Source organism: Euprymna scolopes, chromosome 23 (assembly GCF_053919585.1).
Source record: "Euprymna scolopes isolate OS-2025 chromosome 23, ASM5391958v1, whole genome shotgun sequence".
In the NCBI taxonomy this organism is placed as follows: Eukaryota; Metazoa; Mollusca; class Cephalopoda; order Sepiida; family Sepiolidae; genus Euprymna; species Euprymna scolopes.
In genome coordinates, this window is record NC_136504.1 from 94,419,482 (window position 1) to 94,428,460 (window position 8,979).

An 8,979-nucleotide genomic window follows, 5' to 3' on the forward strand; every position below is an offset into this window, starting at 1 on the left:
ATGGAGAGAGAGTGATTAAGAAGAAAAAAGAAATAGAGAAAGAAAATAAATAGAGAAAGAAAATATATATAATATGGAGAAGAAAAAGAAAAAAGATATAAATGGTTATTATAAAGAGAATAAGGACTAGAAGGGAAAAGAAAGAATGATGAGATATAGTGAAAGAGAGAAAGTAAGAATTAATAGGAAGGGAATCTTAAAAAGTTGACAGTATATAGAAAAAGAAAAAGAAAACGATCTGCGTGCCAACCAATTTATGACCAATTATACAATTCAGTAATGAGACACGTTATTACAAATACAAACAGAAAATGCAATCTAATCGTTAGAAGTGAACATGTCAAAAAAAAAACAGCGAATGTATCCAACCAACATATTTATCATCTCACATAGGTCCACGAGTAATATCAACGCAGTTCAAACATACGTCTACAATTAATTAAGCCCTCTATACTAAATGATATAAGTTTAAAGTTTTCGCGTTTTTATTCAATAAATATATAAATAAAAGAAAAAAATAATAAAACAATATTAAAATTAATAATAATAATAATTATAGTAGTAATAATAAAAATAATAGTAGACATAATAATAATAATAATAATGATAATAATAATAATAATAATAATAATAATATTAATATTTATATCTTTTTAATATAACATATTTAGCCATAAGAGGGGATTAAATAAATTAAATAAGACAAATAATTATAAATAATAATTTACTAATATTTATATATATAAAAAGAATACAATACATATATATATATATATATATATATATATATATATATATACATGCATATAAGTAAAGGTGTAACTCTATTCAATTAAGTTGAAAGTTTAAGCTAGTTAAGTATAAATATAAAGTCATATTAAATCACAAATTAATACATTCGGGACAGTATTACTAAAAACATAGATACAAGTACACTTACATATAAAAATATAAATATATTCAGGCAAAAGAAGTAATTAAATCAACAAAATACTCAAAAGTAGCGACACCCAGGTAGATAGTAACCAAATTAAAAATAATAAAATATATATGTATATACCCACAGAGACCCAACAAACATACAATTATACATATATATATATATATATATATATATATATATACATACATATATATATATAATTTTATGTATACACATACATACAAAAAATACACAAATATATGCACACAGTCATATACTAATATACAACAACGCACACACATAAATATGTATAATTCACATAAACCATATATATAGAAATACATACGAATACAAATTATTTGGCAAGAGTACAGATAGATGCGTACACACATAAAAGCATACAAATGGATTGAATAAACATTATTAGGGGAGTACACAACAAGGAGCGTATACAAAATAACATAGAAATATATAAATCTAAGTACCCACGGTCATAAAATAAACACAAACACATACATATACACATAAATAAAATATAACGATAAACACTACTGTTTTCGAAGCGATTAAACATTTAACACTTAATATAAACGCTAAAATCTTTTCCAGTTAGGTAAAAAAAGTAACTTATCTTTCTTTAGATAACATTTGTTAGATCTATTTTTCGACAAATTTTTCGCTTTGGTGTTTAGTAATACAACTCCGTTTTATTTACTGTTACGTTTGGGTCGGCTCGAAAAACACTGTTTTTCAGTGTTTTTGAAAAACACAAATGGCGGCTACTGTTGATTATGTTAAGTTTGGCAAAATGATTTAAAACCAAAAAACTAAACAAAATACTGTCAGAAACCCACTGAATATGCCAGCCTATGTCACGATAACATATAATCAGTGGGTGTCTGACATTGTTTTGTATAGTTTTTAACCGATTTTCCCAAACTTAACGTATTCAATAGAGTCCGCGACCATACGTCTTTTGCAAATACATCGATAAACAGATTTTCGAGCCGATTAAACATTTTACATTAAATAAAAACACTAAAAATCATCTAGTTAGGTACAAACATAATTTATCTTACCTTTGCTTTCATTTATTTTTGGGAGACAACTTTTTCGAAACTGTGTATAGTAATTCCTCCCCTCCTCACCCAAATATTAATTAAAAACTAACATTTTTGAATACAATAATTAAAAAAAAAACTATTTAGCGTTTCAACATTTTAGCAACGTTCGGCTTTATCCACTGAATGTTGGTCGAACCCAAGCCATGTTGGCGGTAACTCCCGAGGATCCGGATCCAATTCAGCAAGAGTACAATTTTGTTTTTCTTTTCATTTTCGCCTTTTTTTTTTTACTTTTTGGAGTGGATTGCTGTATAAAGAATATAAGAAACATGCATTTTCTGTTTTTATTAGAATTTTCCATTACACCAAATTAAGCCACAGAAACGCGTGGCAGGGTACAGCAGTGTGTGTAATATATTATATATATATATATATATATATATATATATATATATATATAACTTCTTCATTTACTCACATAAAATTAATATACGAAAGTATATATTTATGAGTAAATTTAGTATTTATTTCAAAAGTGCTCAATACGAGGTAGAGCTAGTTAGTAATTTATAAAATATATATGGCGATTAAGCTACACTGAATATTCGGCGTTTCATCCACTCTAGGATTCCTCAGGCTTATGCGCCTTATATATATGTACTTTTGCACAATTTGCGGTTTGATTTTTCGTAGATCATTGGCTCGACTTAAACGTCATTTGCGACTCACAGAAAAGGTAAAATAGACGACGCTGTAAGAATCTCATACGTCGAAATCGATGGGATAATACATTATATATATATATATATATATTATATATATATATATATATATATATATATATATATATATATATATATACAGTATAACTCCTATAATTTGGACATCCGCTTCGTTCAAATTAGAGGATGCTGTTCAAGTGGTAAAAAAAATGTGCTCCAGTTAACTTTAATTTTCTAAGAATTAAGAAATAGTAAATGAAATTCATTGCTATATGATACTTCAAGTATATATTAATCTGAGTTTACGATATATTGCAAGGAAGAATTGTTAAATAGTATTACCAGGAACAAAATAAATAAAATCTACACTTATTGTTAGGTATTTATTACCTAAGTTATCTACAGAAATCATACATTTATGTAAAATACAGTCTTTTTATTTATTCATTGATTGAGTCTCATTGCAGTTTCTATTTTCTTCGATTAAGCTCTCGGGCGCTGCAAATGTATTCCGTAAGCGATCATTAAAATCTAAAATTTCTTGGTTCTGTAGCTTCTTTATAATTATATCTCTTCGGAATAACATTGCTTGCAAAATATAGTTGTCACTAAAGTAAGGACCTTTTTCTAATTTTATAACCGTCTCCATAGACTATTTTGCACCATCCCCTGATATTGCTTCATCAGAGTATTCTTGGTTATTTACATTAGGCTCAAGAGAATGGGAGCTGTCGCTATTTGAACCACCATTACTGCCTTCAGAATACTGATCAGTAGTTTCCTCAAGTTGTTGCACCCACATTTTAACATCATTAGCATTAAGTGATTTCAGAACAGCGTGGTTGGTCGGTAACCGTTTGGTTTCAAGATTTTTTCTAGACAAGATGTATTCTCTGATTTTAGAGTTACAAGCCATTGTGATGGGTTATTTTACACTATTTTAAATATAGCAATTTGAAAAAAAATTACAGTTAGTGTAAACTAATTATCAATAGCTAATCTACATTAATTACATAGTACCAATATTAACATTTCTGCGCAAACTAAAAATATTTAAACAGTTTTACTGCAACTCCTCATCAAATATGCTAATACAATGTCAATGACGAGACAGTTCCAGTTTAGAAAAAGTTCAGGTTTAGAAGAAGTCCAAATGAGAAGACGTCCAAATTAAAGGAGTTTTACTATATATATATATATATATATATATATATATATATATATATATATATATATATATATGTATATATATATATATACATACACAGTAAAACTCCTTTAATTTGGACGTATTCGCCAATCATTTTTTTAACCACCGACTGTGCTAAAAAACCAATGAAAACCTTTCCAAGTTACTATAAAAATTGTCAAATTTTGGATTCAATCAGGTCGCCGTTAACTACGCCACGGACCGCATTTAGTTCTTGGCCGCCATCTTGGTTACTACCAATTACAATAAGGATCTGATCTGAACTACGCCTCCATCTTTGTTCAACATAATGTCTCAAAACTGAACATATACATACATTATATATATATATATATATATATATATATATATATATATATCGTGAATATAATTACTAACAGAAAGACTGGATGTTTCTTGGGCTGAAATGCGTCACATTACCACGTGCTTTTTCACTCTACATATAAAAACACATTATTTCTTAATTCTGATTTTGTACTATATATAAGATTGTTTCACCTTTAAATCATGTATATTTTCTGATTTTAGTTTATATAGGCGACATACATAGGGATATATATGTCTGTAGAACATTTTTTATATTAGAAAACGTGTCAGTTGGTGTAGTTATTCTAGTTTTAATAGTAGTTCATTATATTCTTGTTGTGGACGTTTTATATCTTTAACACATTCGTATTAATTCAAGTCGTTAAATCTCATAAGTACATAAAATTTCGAATCTCCCATTACTGTGCATGCGATTAATACCCAATGCTTTAATGAGAAAATACATCTGCATTAATAAAACAAACAAATGTACTCAAATCGTATCAAATCCTGTTAAAAATGTAAACATATATTTCTTTATCTCTCTGAAAGGTTTATAAGTATAACAATTACCCGTAGTTGTTTAATAGACTAGTGCCTCAATTAGAAGAAACAAAAATGTGTTTTGCGTTTTTAAAACGTGATTACCTTTCATCTTCATAATTTCATCAGATAATTAAATTAGTGAGAGTTATGGTGTTCCAATTGTGAGAACATTAGATAAAGTTTAGAAAATGGCTATCGCAAAAAATAAAATGTATTTCGTCTTTACAAACTATTTTTAAGCGGGCACGTTTACATTCCCAACTGAGAGTGCCTTGACCTATGAGCAACGAAGTAACTCATTTTCTATGCTATAACTTAAATTCTTAGACTACAGTAAAAGTTACATTGCCCGTATTGTTCTTAATGTAGAATATTCTGTAACAGCCAACTCCGCCAGACTGGTTGTCGAAAAGGTATCTTCGATTCGGTAGAATGTTGGTATGTACGCGTGTACATACAGGCGTTGCCAGTCAGCTCTGTGGCGTATTTATTATTCATGACAAGTTGACATCTGGAATAATATACAAGATCTATGTGGTTGCTTATTTTCTTGACAAGACGATATCTGTACATACGATTATCCTACCTCATGATGCGTTCGTTTTTTCTCAACATGAAATAATCAAATTGAATTTACAAGCGACATTTTTATTAGTCACTTGTGGTAACATATTTATATTGTTTTAAAAATATACAAATTTAACATTATTTATATGTTATGAGAATTTAAAGCTCTGTAAAATAGAGAAACGCATTTTGGAAACTGATAGTACACAGAATTAAGTCAGTGATATTTTAATATTCTAAACCTTGGCGCGGTTCTACTTACACTAATTAACACGCTCTCTATCTTTTTTCTCTAGAGACATAACCATCTTGTCGTCGATAACTTCAGAGCCTTGGCAACGTTTGCCTTTAGTATAAGAATGTTATAGTTCTCCACTTACCTCACCTTGTATTCCTCTACAATGTCGCTTACATTCGGGAAATAAACTCAAAGCAATGTGCTAGCGTGGCTGTAGGTTGTGAATGCTCGATTCTAGAACAGTATCAGAAAAAATAAAATGACAATCTCCGAATGAACCTTATTCACAAAATACATTTCTTTGTGACGCACAATTGGTACATTTTCAAATGAGAGAAATATGTTGTGCTTTACTTATATATGACTATTAAATTATGTAGTTTTCGGGAAAGTTTCTGAGACAATATGTGTTCAGATGTTTATATGCGATTTAACTATTAACTACCACAAACATAGGTTATCTAGTTTTAGTGTAAAGTTATTTACTCTAAGGAATCGAGGTGATTAAAAGATAGTAAACCACGCTTTATATGCAGATTTAATTTTTTAAAAATTATATCCGCTTGTTATGTTTAAATATAATCTATTCTGTTCTGCTCAAGTAAATGAAATATTATGATAGATTTTGTTTGGGTTTTTATATTTTAACAAAAAAATGCGAGGAATATATTTTAGCTGATTTCAGCTAAATATAATAATTCTAAGTAAGGGAAAACTTTTATCTTGATCATCAAATATTCGTAAACAGTAAAAGTCATATGCAATAAAAGAAAGTAATTTATGAAAGTAGAATGTTTAGTGGATGTCCTTTTTTACTGGCCTTCCTCCCCAAACAAGACATATAAATGAGTGTTGAAATTAGTAACATATCCAAGAATTATGAAAAATGGTGGAATGCGAGATATTTGATTCGTGTGTTTTTAATGAAAAAAAAAGCAGCCAAGATAATATTTCAAATTATTATTTTCGTAATGGGGGAGGGCGATCATGTGAGTTTAATCATGAAAAATGATTATCTAAATTAGTAACATATCCAAGAATTATGAAAAATTATTAAATGTGACTTATTTGATTAGTGTGTTTGTAATGAATTAAACAGCCAAGACAATGTATTAAAGTATTATTTTATTAAGAGACGGGCGATAATGTGGGTTGAATTATGAAAAATGATTTTCAAAATTAATAACCTATCAAAGAATTTACTAGCAATATCCTTGAATGAAATTGATAGAAATATATATTAGCAAAATTTCTGGCGTTACTCGGGATTAAATGAGACAGGGGTAAATATATACTAGCAGAATAATTAGCGTAGCTCTGGATTAACTGAAGGTGGCAGAATATAAAGTATGTAACGTAAATGGCTTAAACAATGTTCTATCTCAAATTACTTTATTTGTGAAGTCGATTCCGGATATGGCTTAAACATTTTACGATCTCAAAATTAGATTAATACATATATATATTGTTGGTTTTCTCTGAAAGTTTACTAGGCCAGTTTCTTTAGGTGGTAATCTATATTCTTTTGAATTGTTTATGTTATTATCCGGGAATTATGTGATGGCTGTAGTGGTAGGTAGAAAGAAGCATGATTATGCTAATTTTAAATGTGCTCTTGAGTTTTCTTTTGGTGGTTGGGTTGGAGAGAGTAATGTCCGTTTTGAGGTAAAAAAAAAAGTATGTGAAATCGTTTCATATACGTATTTAAATTATCCATCTAAGTGTAGGCAAAATTATTTTAAGTATGTGTTGTATATCCACCGTCCTTGAAAAGGAAGAATTATTTCATATACATGCTGTAAATTACCTACCTTGGGTGAGATACAATTATTTTGTAGGTGTCATAAAAGTATATTATTTTGCTCGAAATAGCAAATTAAAAATCCCCCTCTCCTAAGTATAAGCAATATATTCAAAATCAAATTCAATTCTTTCATTGTTTATACGGTCCCGAGCCACGCCGGGTAGCCTCGCTAGTATGTAATAAAAGAAATTGATTTATGAAAATCGAATTTTTAGTTTATGGCCCTTTTTTTTACTCACCTTCATCCCAAACAAGACATATCGCCATATACTAAGGGGCTTCTAAATGGGACGTCACATTTGAACTTCTGCATATCCGTGCAGGCAGAGAATTCCAAAGTCTAATTGTTCGAGAGAAGAAATTATTAGAATGAAAGCGTTCTGGTATTCAGGGACCTAAACAATGAATGGTTTGATTTTGTTGCTAATCGGGTTTGATATGTCGGGGATATGTACATCGAGTGGGCACAAGTTCAATGAGTTCATCGGAACAAATTCCATTAACATACTTGTAAAACAGCCACAGGGATGCCCCGTTGGAACGATGAGACATTGGTAAGAAATATAAATAAAGTTAAATTCGGACCTATTCCATTAAATACGCTTTTTGGACACAATCCGAGAGGGAGAGACTAATGGTAGATGCACCAGTCCAGATATGGAAACAATACTAGATGAATGGGAATGGTGGCCTTGTAGAGTTACAGGATACTCTTTGGCGTAAGTAGTTTTCTAGCACGATAGAGGGAGCACACCTTACTTGACTTCGTAATATCGTCAATGTATTTGCTCCAGTTCGTATTTCCTGTGACTGTTAAACCGAGAAGTTTAAAAGAAGAATTCTTAGGTAGAGTTATTTGTCATGGATTTTAGAAGATAGAGAAAACTCCAAGCCATTTCATCGATTATATATTTATACCTGATAATTAATTCAGTTATAGATACTTACAATAGCTCACCGAATATTTTAATTTGCTAATTAAGTAAGATGTGTATACGGCATAATCGCGTTGACAAACCGGTTCTCGTCAGATCACCGAAGTTAAGCTACATTGAGCCTAGTTAGTACAAAATGGGTGACCATTTGTGAATTCTAGGTGATGTATGTTCTCGCCGCTTATCTCGGCATTTGTTTTCAGTTTTTCTGTACATACCCTTCACTTGCCACTGGTGTTTAACAATGGCGACTCAGGAGAGGTGTGCTTGGAGATTGCGAACATGCTGCTGCAAAACTTAAGGAGTCTGTGTGTATACATTGAAATCCATCAGATCTTTAGCATACGTAAATAAAAATGTGTTCAAATTCATTAGATCGGTTACATGGAAATATATATTCTACTAGCATTTCAATTCGGTGTTGCCCGGATGTTTGGAAGTGTATGTTGAGCAAAAGAAAAAGTGGTAGTAAGAAGGCAGGTTCTAATCCGTACCGCGAAGGAGGAAAAGAACGGGGAGAAACTGACGTCTTCGCTATTACGACCACCGCCAAACCGGAAGGGACGTATGTTTAAATTAAGGCTAGACAATCGAAAATTGACTTTCGAAAATATCGGCGAAAAAAGCGACTCCTCCCGGTAGGAAAGTGGCCAGTTAAGGGTGAA

General features: G+C 30.3%; 1 pseudogene; it reads left to right on the forward strand.

The window, feature by feature from the left end:
- The first annotated feature begins 8,370 nt into the window (after positions 1-8,370).
- On the forward strand, positions 8,371-8,487 carry LOC145246222 (5S ribosomal RNA; annotated as a pseudogene).
- The last annotated feature ends 492 nt before the right edge of the window (positions 8,488-8,979 follow it).